Source organism: Poecilia reticulata, linkage group LG20 (genome assembly GCF_000633615.1).
Source record: "Poecilia reticulata strain Guanapo linkage group LG20, Guppy_female_1.0+MT, whole genome shotgun sequence".
NCBI lineage: Eukaryota > Metazoa > Chordata > Actinopteri > Cyprinodontiformes > Poeciliidae > Poecilia > Poecilia reticulata.
This window is the reverse complement of record NC_024350.1, coordinates 5,844,605-5,858,969: the sequence shown is the minus strand read 5'-3', so window position 1 is coordinate 5,858,969 and position 14,365 is coordinate 5,844,605. Positions and strand designations below refer to the sequence as shown.

At 38.3% G+C, this 14,365-nt stretch overlaps 1 long non-coding RNA gene across 1 annotated transcript; it reads right to left on the bottom strand.

Annotated features, from left to right (window-relative positions):
* Positions 1–7,924: 7,924 nt before the first annotated feature.
* On the bottom strand, positions 7,925–13,100 carry LOC103482368 (uncharacterized). The gene is made up of 2 exons (XR_536446.2): positions 12,911–13,100; positions 7,925–8,057 (listed from the first exon to the last, which is right to left on the bottom strand). It is a non-coding gene; the product is annotated as an uncharacterized LOC103482368 (long non-coding RNA).
* Positions 13,101–14,365: the final 1,265 nt, after the last annotated feature.

The following is a 14,365-nucleotide window of genomic DNA, read 5'->3' as shown; positions in this document are numbered from 1 at the left end:
TCTATTTGTATTCCACTAATGTGAAAAGAAAAAACAAATTTTTAATTGCAGTACTTTCTTTAAATAAGAAACACAAATAAAATCACACTTGAATATGTTTATTAACATGATAAGATATCAAAAACATGCTGTGCCATCATCCCCCAACTACTTCTGTTCTCTTCTTCCTTATGGTTTGCATCAGTAGTAACATCTGGTTGTTGATCATGTGGCTCATGTGATGTGAAAAAACTTCTACCATTGCGGATTTGTGAAAAAACCCACATCATCCATCTCTCCCTGCCGGATGGTGCCATCATGTTTCTTCACAGTGGGGAGGCTGTTGGTTGACTAATGTTCTCTAATGCCGCACTGATTTTAAATTTGACGGACCATTTCCAAAACCTGAGAGACCCACTGTGATTAGAACACCCTAGATCTAACAGGATTGGTTGTATAGTGTGTGATGTGGAGCCACATGGCAGGAGCAACGCACTACACACAGACCAATTTCACAGGAATCTCGCAAAACCAAACGTGAGTTCACAGTAAACAAACATGGCCGACAGAGCGCTCACCAGCTATCCCAATAGTCAGGTAGAACAAACTTCACAGAACTGCTGTGCTTATACTGAGATGGACTTTCTTGGTGGATGCAATGTGAAGTGAAGACAGTTAGATGCACTGGGTTTTATTTCAAGGTATCAGATTGAAGGGGGCCAACTGTCCACACTTTTCAGATTTTTATTTGAACAAACGGTAAAAATGCTCTCATCACGTTCCAATAAAACCAAATTAAAGTTTGTGGTTGTAACATGGAAACATCAACTTCAGCTCGCTGGGCCAATCAACACGTAATGCTGATCATAAAAAACAGTTTTTCAGAAAAAGCCTCACAAACATTTACCCTGATCTGCTTGATGGACGGGACGGAGGTCTGTAGTGAAGCTGTGCAGACCCAATGAACGCCTGCGGCAGCCATCATTGGAACTGTTAGTCTAATTATTCTAAAAGATTGGATTATAAAACAGCAGACTAATCCTGTTTCCCTGTTGGGAATTTGCATTAATGCACTGAAACATTCTGAAACAGAAAATGTTTCAGTGCATCGCAGACTATTTGTGTCTGGCAGGGAGCCTTTGGAGCTCATCATGGGTGACAGCCATGTCCTCTGGCTGGCTGACAGTAGCTGTTCCTGGGGTTGCTACCCTAAGCACTCTAATGACCATCTGAGCTGCTAGGCTAGAAACACAACTGTCTCCTCATTACCTGCTGCTGCTCGTCTATTTATAATAGGGAGATTTGTCGCAGGCTGAAGGGAAAATGCAGCCCTAACTTTGTCCTGCGCCACAGTTTTTTCAAATAATAAGAACTTATCTCCATAACAACAAAATGTGCTTTTAGCTAAACATTTCCCATTGATTGACTCCTGAAGGAGTAAAACCTCAAACACTACCAGTCAGTTTAATGGCTCTATAGTTCTGTCCATTAACACATGGTTCAGTATGAACTTCTTCCAGACTAACTTCAGAACTTATTTCCAACCTGGCATTATGCCTGCATGTGATTGTAAAGCAGGGATCTTGACAGTTTGCTGGTCTGGAGGATCAGTGTGTTACCTGGGAAACACACCAGCACTGACCTCTGAGGAACAATTGTTGCTTGACATAAAAATATAATTATATCAATATTCAGTCTTTTATTTTGTTCCCTTTTTAATGTGTAATCTCTGTTGTTTACCCTTAGAGAAGGTGACTTAACCTCTCTGAATTAACATAAGAAATCAACTTACATGCTATTTTAAAATTTATTTTTAGCCATTTCATAACTAGTCAGAGGTGAGCTCACTTCCTCTAAAACGAAGCATCCGAAAATCAGGACACTTTGTCTACGTGTCACAGTTGGTATAAGGTTCTTATACTCGAATGGTTAACTTGGTCTATAACAATCTCACCTCAGCACATAAAAAAAATAATAAAATAAAATAGACTCATAATAAACATTATGCCAGATGTTCCTTTTGTGCATGACCCATGAAAGTCAGACTTGTCCACTCCTGGTGTGACTGGACCAAGTTTTTAGGGATCTTTATATAATATCTTGCTGTGTCTCATAGTATAAAAAAATAACCGAATAAAGGTGATGACTGCACTGACCATTGTAGACACTTTCTTCCTACCAAAGACTGGGTCGTGTATACTGGAGTCATGACAGAAAGTCCTGCATTTCTTCCAGCTCAACTCAACAGAGTTCCATGACTATTTTCATAAATCAGAGGTTAACTATGACCCAGAGCAACATTGTGTGTTTTCAATTAATTTCTCCCTCACTTATATACATAATTATGGCTTTATTATCTGTCAAAACTCCCCAGTGTGCTGAGGAGCTGTTGAGAACTGAAGCTGTTGTTGTCACAGACGTTATATTCCACAATCAAGCTGATGAATGAGTCCCACCTTCCTAAACGGTGGATGGATATGATCGTGTTTTTGTACCAGGTGTTACAACAACATCTAACTCCCCTTTTGGGATAAATGAAGTATTTTTAAAGACCACAGCTCATATCAGTGAACATAAAGTCAACTCTGAGCCTCATTGATGTCTCTGAAGTGCCTTTGCGTGTTCAGACAACCTAAAATGTTTTTCATATTTCGGCATAAAGACGATGCCACGTCTTTACCGCGTCCATCCATTAAAAGTCCTGGATCTCCTTACCTCTGGCTGTAAGTAGGTTTCCGTGTCTGTCAGAAAGCCTTGTGTTTGTGCAGAGCAGAAACCTGACAAAGACGATATGGCAAAGCATATGCGCATAGACAATAAGCAGGAGGAAAAGAATATTTATGAGTATACAAGAAAACAAGTGTATGACTGATGTGTTGTGATGGTGAAATAAAAAAGCATCCTGCTGGGAAGAAAAGTCCAAGAAATGCTGTTGCATTTCTTATGAGAGAGGATGAGATGAATAAACCATGCATCTGCGTGATTTACGTTTCTACGCCCATCTATTAATGGTAATATAATAAAGAATGAGACGATTGTTCTTGAGCAAAATTAATATCCTGTCTTTACTCTCAAACCAGTTTAACTCCGGTTCATGTGTCACATCTGAACAGTCAATATTCAGAGGTAATGTGTTTGTTTCTAATACTGTCTGTCTGTCTGTCTGTCTGCTTTCCTCCATAGCGACACTTATCATCCTGGTCTCTGTGTCCAACATAGCTGATTGTTTTTTCTTTAGCTTGTAGTAAACAAGTAATACCAAGACACAGGAGTGCAAAGCCTGTTCATGTCGACACGAGGGCATCATGGCAAGGAATCGTTCTCATAATCCTTCTGCATTAGCAAGAGTTTTCTTCAAAGGTAGCCTGAGTACGGCCCTAAGACTTTCATAATGTTGAGAATATAAATGAAATGTCAGAATTTAACCAGCATAACAAAACTCACTATAAAATGTTACAGAATTCACAGACATAATATGCAAAGTGGAGTCCAGGTATTCAGAGGCATTAAGGACCACAAATATTAGACCCTCCTCTAAAAACACTTAAATATCAAATATACTTTAATGTGTGAATACGATAACTTCTGCTCACACTAACATCTAGTGTTGTGCTTAGGTGTAATTTTCATCTGAATCTTTTAGATATGTTCTATAAAACAATGTCTAAAGTTTTCTGGAGTTAAATTTCACGGAAAAAATTGCATATAAGTTGACCCATGAACACTGAACTGAGGGGGATCTGTGTTGGCTTGAGGAATTGATACACACTAAGAAAACTTAGATTAAATTAAGATTCTTCAATTCTAGTTTCATAAAATCACTTTAGACAAAGACAGAAGAAAAATCCTCCAAGCACTAAAATCTAAAGCCACTCCATTTTTGTGTCCATTTTGTGAAGAAGGAAGATGCATTCAGTGTCTTCAAAGGGTTTATATGTTGTTTTCCTTAGTGGATCTTGGTGCAGCGCCACCACAGGCAAGGAGGGGAACAGGTTGATCACAGGGTTTGGTTGGTCAGAGAACCACAGCAGCTGGAAATATTATCATTTTAATTCCTAGTGAACCAAGATTATCAGATGTGAAAACATATAATGTCAATGTGATCTCATCATTTTGACTTTCAGCAGAATAAAAGTAATTTAGCAAATTCTAACGGACCTGAAGCAATAAATATTTAGTCTGATTTTGTGTCAGGCAGTGAAGGGAAAAGAATTTACATTGTTTTTACATGTTATGCTTAAAGACTATTATGCAAAATCAATGCATTATCTTAAGAAGAAAGTTGAAAATTTGAATTTTTTGAAAATTTGAAAGTTTAATTTATTTTATGTTGTTTTTGATATACAGATTTTTTTCATAACAACTGAAGGTAACATAAGCTGTGTTTCCACTGTCCATATAATTGTCTAATTTGACATTTCAAAAACAAAATCGCTTTTGTTTTTGAAACAAAAGTGATTTTTGTTTGAATAAACAATTTTTTCAATAAAACGTTTTGGCTCTAGGATGGGGTGATTTTTATGGCCATATCGAAATTGGTTTATCTTTCAAAACTACAACGGAAACATTTTTTTCACACCACACCAGTCCCATGATTAACAATTGGATGTTTCCATTGGCGTAACACATGAAGAAGAAGACAGGAAGTAGTTGGAGGATCACAGTGCAACATGGTTTTTAATGACTTATTATGTGAACAAACGTCATCTGAGATTTTATTTGCATTTCTTTCTTAATGGAAACACCACTAGTGCAACACTGTGTTTTTTTCCATATGGGCAAAGAGCTGTCAAAGTTTTATGAACAGTTGTAATGGAAACAGCTTTAGTCACTTGATTGTAGTGTAAAACAGAACTATGTGCCACTGTCATTATAAATCAATTAATCACATGATAAGTTAAAACAATCTCAATAATTTTCATTTGATTGATTTATTGTTTTTCTCTCTCTTTCTATCAAACTTCTGTTTGGTGCTCTGGTCTCAACTTTCCTTTTTTTGAGGACAACTTTGCTTACAGAATCTTCATAATTGATTTTATTTGTTGTTTCTGTTTTGTTTATTTATTTTGAATATGTAAAATATCTTCCAGTTCCAGTGTTTAAATGTTCATAAAAATTTAAAGTTTATTGATACTTGAGAATGTGTTCTTACATTATTATTATTATTATTATTATTATTATTATTATTATTATTATTATTATTATTATTATTATTTATTATTTTTTTTTTTTTTATTATTATTATTATTATTATTGTTATGCCATTACCGTTATGTTACTTGAAAATTGTCTCAAAACAACAATATTCTAATTTTTGGGACAATTTATCATCCAGCAAAAATTTGCAATGGTGACAAGCCTGAGTGTCGCCCTTTTAAATATCTGATTTTATCTTGCCGTACCTGCCTTACATGCAGACCCTGGAAAGGTCAAAGGTCATCACCACTACGCAGCCAGCAGATCTTACTCTGGGACTCTGGGAGGAAACCAACTAGTGCAGAAGGAGAACATGCCAACTCCACACAGGAAGTTGCACACTACTCAGATTCAAAGGAACAACAGTTTTCTACTGTGAGTCAGTGGTGAATAATGTTATCCACAGCGAAGCCTTGGGAAACCTTCATGTGTTTGAATTCACCCTGATCAGCCTCAGAATCACAGCGGAGCCACAGCGGAGCCACTGCCCATACAACGAGGCCCTGCTGCGGGTTCGCCTCACCATAATGAAACAGCAAAATTAGCCAGCAGAAAGAAGAAAATACAAAATCAAGCTTTATTATGAGCTGTATTTATGAGGTTAAACAGTAAGCATATGCCAGTGCTCTGAATCCTTCCCCCAGGAAAAATCAAGCAGCTTGTTGCCAACAGTTTCACACCAGGAAGTCAATCCTGAGAGCTGTAATCTAAATTGTTGACTATTTGCGTAGTTTGGAGAATTATCCCAGCTGGCATCAGTGAAGTATTATTTCTGCATAGAAACCTCCAGATATCCTCCCTTCTCTGATCAATACCTACTGTGCATTCAATCATGAGCTCGCATCCATTCCACTCAGGGCACAAAGCAATTACCAAAGACTGCAAGTTATTTGAAATGGGGAAGCACTGTTGTGGCAGCTTGTTGCAAACAGATTCACTTTTAAGCTCAAATTAATGGACCCTCGGCTCGACAGAAATTATATTCGGTTGTGTATTTTCATAACAACCTCCCCTGAGCTGAATCCAAAGACATCTTATTTGGCAAACATCTCTGGCTGCCTGCAGCCATCGGTGACAGGAGGGATGATACAAAGGAGGGAAAGAACAGAGTTAGCAATCACTGCAGTCCTAAGTGAAAGGAAGGGTTGGAATGAGTTCAGCTGGAGACAAAAGGAGGACTGCCATTGTTAGTGGCAAAACTTTTAAAAGGTTGGATTGAAAAAATATCAAGTTAAAGCTGGAAGTTTAACACACAGCCTGCCTGATTCACTTTCAGTTTATGATGAAATTGGTAACGTTTGGCATAACTGATGTTATTTTAATGTTATATTTATTTATCTGACTGCAGGTGTTTGGCTTGCAAGTCTGTTTTGCTAAATTGCTGACTGTTCAATGTGTACGCAGTTGCATGTGTATTTTGTGAAAATATACTTTGAAATATTATTTGATATATACAATGTTGGGCTGATTGTTTGCTTTACTTGGAATATTGTATTTATTGTCATATTATTGGATGCCTGTGGTTGGTGTGGTGCATAGATGTTGCATTGTCCTGCACATCATGTGTAGTGTTGTGTTGTTCAGGTATAGTTGACGTCTGTTGAATCCCCTGACTGAAGCCCCACGGCCTCAGTCAGGGGTTACGCTGCTGCAGAAAACTGAAAGAAAGAGAAACATGAAACCCTGTGGTACACCACAAGTAACCCAACATTTACAGAAACCTCAAACAGGTAAATAAGAAGTCAACAATAAAATCAATTGGAACATTTCTGGTCATGTCTGCTGTAGCAGCTGAATTCAGTTATGCTGTCATTTCTGGCAGCAGATTTAAAACATCACCAGGAAACGTCTCCACTTCCTGTTCCCACTGACAGGCTTCTGCTCACTTTGCTGACAAAATGACCACAAATGGTATCAACATCAAGACAGTCCCACAAGAATTAAAGAGGGTTTTTTCCATAAAGTTTTGCTTACTAATTTAGAAAAGTGCAGAGGTTTTTCATATCACTATTATTATTTTCTTGGAAACTTGCTAAGGAATCCTTCAGGAGTGTGGCACACACATCAGGACTGGAAGTGAGCTGGAATAGAGCGCTAACTGTAGCTCAGCTGTAGCTCAGCATAGACATGTGCCAAGTCACAACTCGGATGATCAGCGCTTGTGAATGGAGGTCACAGGGATACAGCTGCTGGTGTAATGGATGATGACAGAGTTCCAGCCAACTCCGCTGCTAATTTCCTCTGAGAAGGAACAGATGCAGAAAGCATGGATACACAAGAAAGGAAAAATAGCAATTATCAGAACAAAGAACTGTGGCAGCGTGGAGCTGCCAGCCAGGAAACAGGGAAGAAAATGGCTCCATATTATATTATAAAGTTATAACTTTAATGTTCCAACAACATACTGCTCATGTTTGTTCAGAATACTGTTACATTATCGCCAAATACTGTAAATCAAGCTAAAGCACAATTTTCACATTCTTAAAAAAATCCTGTTTTCTATGAAGGTGATTTTTTTAAATTAATTTTCTTGTTAGAACATAAAACATTTAATATTCAGAAACACAAATAAATATTATTTTTTGTCTTTGCTCAACTCTTTATGGGTTCAGATCCATCTGTAGATGTCTCATGCTGCTGTGTGAGATTTCCAGTCTAAACATCAACTACAGCCATCATCACCTCCATGAAGTTAAATGACTGATACATATTCTAAATAACATTCATTAAGTGTGAGAACTCCAGAATATGCAATATCTTAGCCTTCTTGTGACTCAGATTATTTATTGTGTCTTTCAAAATCACCACATCCTCTTCCTCCTTGGAGTTGGAGGTCTTCTTCTACAGCCAGGCCGTCTTACAGAGGCCGTCTCTTCGCTCTGCTGAAGGTTGAAATAATCAGCTACTTAGTTTTTACCCAAATTATCTGAGGTGGAAAAAGAATCCAGTAAAGAAAAACATAAGATACCTGTTATGATTAATAAAATTGTTTCATTTTTAGACAAAACCAAGTTATTGTGGGCAATGGAGCATCGCTGAAAGGCTGCAGGGAGCCGGTAGCTGTAGATAACTGCCCTGACAGCTGGAGAGCAAGAAGCTAAGAGTAAGATGGAAAACAGATCAGTTTGGATCTGAACTGAGATCAGCTTCATGCAGGTCAACAGGGATAGAAGAACTGCTAGCTTACAATTACTTCTCTAACAGGGAGACATTTTTTTCCAGTTTGTAGCCTTGTAAACTCCTCTGGCAGTTCAGGGCATTAAATTAAAGTTATCAGACCTCTGAAGCCTGACCGGAGCCCGCTTTCTACAAGTCAGAGGCATTAGAATAAAATATGTGTCCAGGATGGGAGAAGGACCCGCTGAGGCCAGGCAAAAAACATTCAGCAGCATCTGGTAGTGATGACCTGTGGATTGATACTGAAGGATCATTACTTCTGATACCAGGCAGACGTTACTGTCTTAAAATTGATTCTCAAATCCAAGTATCTGTACTTTCAATACTCCAGTCATTTGAGACAGTGTGTCTAAACAAGAGCATGATAAAAAGTAACAGAATTATTGAGATTTTCCCTAAATGAGACAGGGTGGATGGAAACTATTTTTTCTTCCATCTGGTAAGTGTGTAACACGTCAGGACGTAATGCCAGTGTGACTGAGCGTGAGACCGGTCAGTCACACACTCACACATGGAGCTATTTCAGATTACATTTTATAATAGTTCTTAATAATTAAACAAAGATTTATTTCAGTAGGGATATTACTGACATAATTTTGTAGTTCTTTAGTTTGGTAAAAATGAAGAGCCCACTGCACTGAACCCCAGTGAAAACATCCTGATTATTCCACCAAATATTGATTTCTGAACTCTTCCTGAGTTCAAACATTATGAATATAAATTTGTTTTCTTTGCATTATTCGAGCTCTGAATACATGTCTTTTGTGCTATTTTGACCATTTCTCATATTCTGCAAATGCTACATTTTGCTTGGATTTTCAGAAATTTGTCAGTAGTTGATAGCATAAAAGAACAATGTTCATTTTACTCAAACTATAAAACAAAAAATCAGAGAAACTGATTATTCCAGAGCTGTATTTTGTGTGGTTATTTGGTGTCGTTAAAGTTGTCTAGCTATAGTGAAAGATCCTGTTATCACAATGCACTTGTGAATTTAAAACAAATACATTAGAGTAGAGGCTCTCAACATGAGCGGTACCGCCCCCCAGGGTGTGTTCAGAGGACGGCAGGGGGCGCTGGCAGAAAGTTTTACAAAAGTGGGGCGCTGGGATTCCTTTGGGGGGCGTTTGGTCGAAGGTAAACTTTACACCTTAAATGCACAACAATACCAGTTTAGACTTTGAGTAACTTGGTAAAACTGTATTGTGTTACATTAAATCATGCTTGGCTGCAACATTATCTATGGCAGCTCTTCTCCTTCTCCTCAGTGTCTGTGAGCCTTTGGCGCAGCTCCGCTTCTGCTACTGGTAGCTTCACCGCATCAGTTCAGCGTTACACCGGCTGATGACTTTGCTGTGATTCACTTTGTCTGGTATTTTTGTACATATGTTTTGGCAGTTCTGTGATCATGTCAATGCAGCAACTTATATTAAAATGTGTTTTATTTCCATTTGAAAGCTGCCCGCTTCCATGGAAGGACAACAGAAAATCGCTCTTATAAACATGTAATTACTAAAATCACGATACCCTCACTTTGTTTCCCTCTGAAAAATGAACCCATCTAAATAGAGAAATCCCTCCATAGGTGATACCACGATAGAGAGCATTCATTTTATAGCGTTAATACCGGTGCTGTAAGTGGCCGGGTATGAAATGGGTGTGATAGAACAACGGTACCACAGCACTTTTAAATTTCAATAATCAGAAGACCGAAATTGTTTCTGTGGTTTTAAAAGGTTTATGTCAGTCTGCCTTTTCCCCGTTTCCCTGCACCTTAGGGCGTTAAAAAAAAAAAACGACGCGCACATTGCGCAAAACTCTGAAACAGGAGAAGCAGAGCATAAAACGGAGCAACGAACTAGATGTGAATTATGGTATAAAAACAGAGAATTCGACGCAAAACAGTGAAAAATCAACACATGACGATTAGGCGGCGCAGCAGGTGATGAGTGAAGATTACTGACCGTCAATAAACGATAAAATAAATTTAGCAACAGGAAAGAAACTAAAGTGGACATAGCAATAAACCAAGAGAGGATAATATTAATCAAAGGAAACTAAATGGAAATGAATGAAGAACAAAATGCAAGAATAAACTAAGAAACTAAAGTAAATACGGAGGAATAAACTGGTATGGCAAGACCTTTCGATCAAAACTTAATACAGAGGACTGTATGGCAAGAATAAACACACTATTTCCAGATAAAAGATAAAATAATATTGTTGAAATATCATGGGTTTGTTGAGACCACATCTAGTACTGAAAATAAATATATCTTACAGGCCATAACAGTAAATAACTTATCACTTATTTATGTTTTTAATTAAATTTGATATATTTATTTCTTCAATATTATTTTTTATGTCAGTGTTAATGTCATGAGGCTGATGACTCCTTGACACTTGCAATGGACTATTCCCATGGCTTTTTGTTCTCTGGGAAATTATTTTTGATGATAAATACAAAAACAAGCATAAAAATCAAAACATCTACAATAGTGATAGTACTATTAATAATAAAATAATGGTCAGTGCAAAATAGCCTACAAATTCTTTGGTGGGGGGCGGTGAGGGACCTGGATAAAGGCTAGGGGGCGCTGGCCCAAAAAAGGTTGAGAAACACTGCATTAGAGTGATGTCACATGTTCTTTTTAGGAAACAAAGATTTGAATTACAACCCTTGGTTTTGTATCATGATCATAATGATGGAGCAGCCTATGTTCTACATCACTAATACACACACTGATCCCAGCAAACCCACAGATTTAAACTTTGCTGCAGTCGGTACATTATTATAAACCCATCCCAAAGTTGTTGTTTCTCATTTCTGAGCACCTTCAAAACACACAGTTCAGCCATTTTTGGCTCTGACTCCTACTGCTGGTGTCCCATTATCAATTTTTTTTCTTTTAAAGCCATGCATGGCTCAGTGTGAGGAGCACAGAGTGCTGAAAGCTCCACTCCACATTGCTCAAGGTCTGCCTGAAGCGACTCAGACATCTTCGCAGGCCTCAGTCTTCTCTGTCACCATCAAAATGCATTTTAAAAGTGTTCTGATTGTAAAACCTGAGGGTTTTTAAGATTTATTTCCCCCCTGGTCCAATGTAGCTTCCTGCAATTCAAGTCAGTTCACAACAAATGTTATCTCAGGACACTTTGTAAGCAAAACATGATATTTATACTCATAAATGTACCATAGTCAGTCTAAAACAATTCTATAGATGTACTTAAACTCTTCTAATTTGTTCCTACTTATCAAATAATGCAGTAATAAAGGTGGGGAGGAAAATCCACCTTGAGCAGACAGAAAGATCAGCAGGTTGAATTGGCTGCTGGATTTCTTTCATACATAACCCTCCATATCTATTGTTTCCACTGTTAAGCTTCCCTCAGTTCTACACAGCCTGTTGTGTGTTTGTAATGGTTGTGATATTGTCACTTCATGCTATTGAGTTGCACTACAGCTAGACCATTAACCTCCTGTGTTCCAGTTTATACAGTTTCCTTAACCACAATACGCTTTATTATATTAGGGCTCGAAAATAACCAGAGTAAACTCAAAATGCAGTTTGCAATTAATTTTTTATTTTTTATTTTTTCTGTGTGAAAAATGAAATCTAAACCAACTTCTAACCCACCATGTGAAAAGTAATTACCCCTTAAGTCTAATCATTTGCTGTGCTGTCCTGGTGGCAACAACTTCAACCAACAGTTTGGAATAACTGACGTGTTGAGTGTGATGAGGAACTTCAGCTCTGGCTGCTTTTACCGTCACACCACGGAGTCAGATTGAAGTCTGGACTTCTACTAGGTCACTCAAAAACCTTCTTTTTATTTGAGTCATTCAGAGCTGGACATGCTAGCGCGCTTTGGATGAGCCTGACCATCGTCTTTCATCTCCCTTCACTGCTCCATCTGAGATTTCTCCCATTGACCTCAATTTCAATTGGCCAGTTGAATTTCATTCTGGCCTATCAGTGAACAGAAGGAGGTGTTGTGGATGATGGCATTGTTTTTTGTGCTCTATTAGGATTACAGTCTGGTTATAGCTTAGTAATGGCCGTCAACAAAGCCGTTCTGTCTGTGTTGGTCACGCTCCCAAGAGGACTTCTTAAGGCATTTTATTTTTGGCAAAGACGCTGTGGCCTTTTCCCTACTGGGTTGTTTGCAGCGCACGCAATTTCTGCTAAGCATAACGCAAATGATAGCGATTGGGTAAAATCACATCCAATTGTTTAAAACCTCAACAGAGACCACGCCTCCAGGAAATAATGGTTTCTCAGTCACTGAGGGTCCAGACCGTCTGGACGAAGTGAAGCGCAAAAGAAAAGGCTGGCCTTTACAAGGCTAGCTTTGGATCGTTATCCCGCTCAAAACACCAGACGCCCCCAGACTTTGATTTTGTGAGATCCATGTCACAAAATCATAGTCGTACAATCTTACTCAAAATATTGTGTTAGAATAACTTTTATATTTGGTCAGCAGTGGTTTGCACCTTGGGATTCTCCCACAGATGCCAATGTTCCCAGTCTTTCATAATGTTGAATCAAACACTGACCTTAGCTGAGGAAAGTGAGGCTTGTGGAGCTTTAAAGTTGTTCTGGGTTCTTCTGTGACGTCCTGGATACTTTGTTTATGCCGTCTTGGAGTCATTGTGGACTAACCTCTGCTAGAGGGTTCACCACTGTTCCTGGAGTCCTAAAGCCTTAAAAATGAATTTGTGGCCATTTTCAGAAAATGACTACAAAGATTATGTTTTTTTTTAAATTAAGAATAGGTAATGATGTGTTGCTTTTTAAAAAATTCTTTTTAGCATATTCTTGTAGTTCTCATATTCTTACAGGTTCTACTGAGGTAGGAGGTTTTTCAGGTAGATTTTCTTTAACAAATATAATTTAAAAGCAGGTTATCTATGTGTGGTTATAATATGACCTGAAAGCTTAAACGCAGAAGAAAATCAACAAAACTAAAGAGGCCTGTAAGGCCTCACAGAACTCTTTCACAGTTCTGTGTTTGAAACAGATCAGATTGGTTTGAGCGGAGGACCTGAACTTCAGGGTTAAGTGTTTGTTCTAACATGTCTGCCTCTGCAGCTTCTTTTCTCCCTTTTGGCAGCGATACGCTGAAAAATAAAAAAAAAACACTGTGAAACTATTAAGATCCACATTCAACTCTTACAGTTTGCCAAGAATTTTTCTTGATATCTCTTCTGCTGCCATGTCAGCTAAGTCAGCTGAGAAACACGGTATTGCTTTAATCATCCCACCGAGAAGAAAACACCTCAAAGTTCACTCCAGGATTGATCTTGTTCTTCATCTGCCAGCGCAGCGAGACACAGAGCTCTCTCGCAGTTCCACCTTGATCTCTTGAATTAGTAATCAAACTTCAGCGCTTCTTTCTGAACTTCATCTTTATTTGTAGCTTTACGTAACTGCACTTTCAAGCTGCATTTTTCTAACAGCAGCACCCCGGTGCCACATTTCTGGTCAAAACGTTCAAATCCAACCATTATTTTTGACATCCTCAGATCAATCAGCCGGTCAGAATTAATATTTTAACAACTAAAATGTGCATTTTCCTTATTTTCACATCAGTCGCCGCTCCGAACTCGTCTTTAACAGTGTACCTTTGACTGGCACTTGGCACACACCTCCTTCCATTACAGCAGGCTTCAGTAATCTGTTTCAGGAGAACTGGGTCTAATTAGCAGCTTGAAAAGTTAGCATGGGGCAGGAGGGGGTTCCTGTAAAATCCGGGCTAGATTTGGTGCTTTGAAGAATCCGAAGGGGTGTGCACTTCTGCTGAGATACTGTTCTGAGAACCAGGATTATGCAAATGTTGTTCCACTACAATAGCATTTCAGCCTATTTCATCAACATTTACTCCACATCAAACACTTTAACTGATCTCTGTCTAAGATTCCTGCACGCCAGAACACACAGCAGCTTTAAATTACTGTTAGTGTCAAATAAACAACAATTTTGACCCGTTTTCCTTCGCTCACTGACAACTG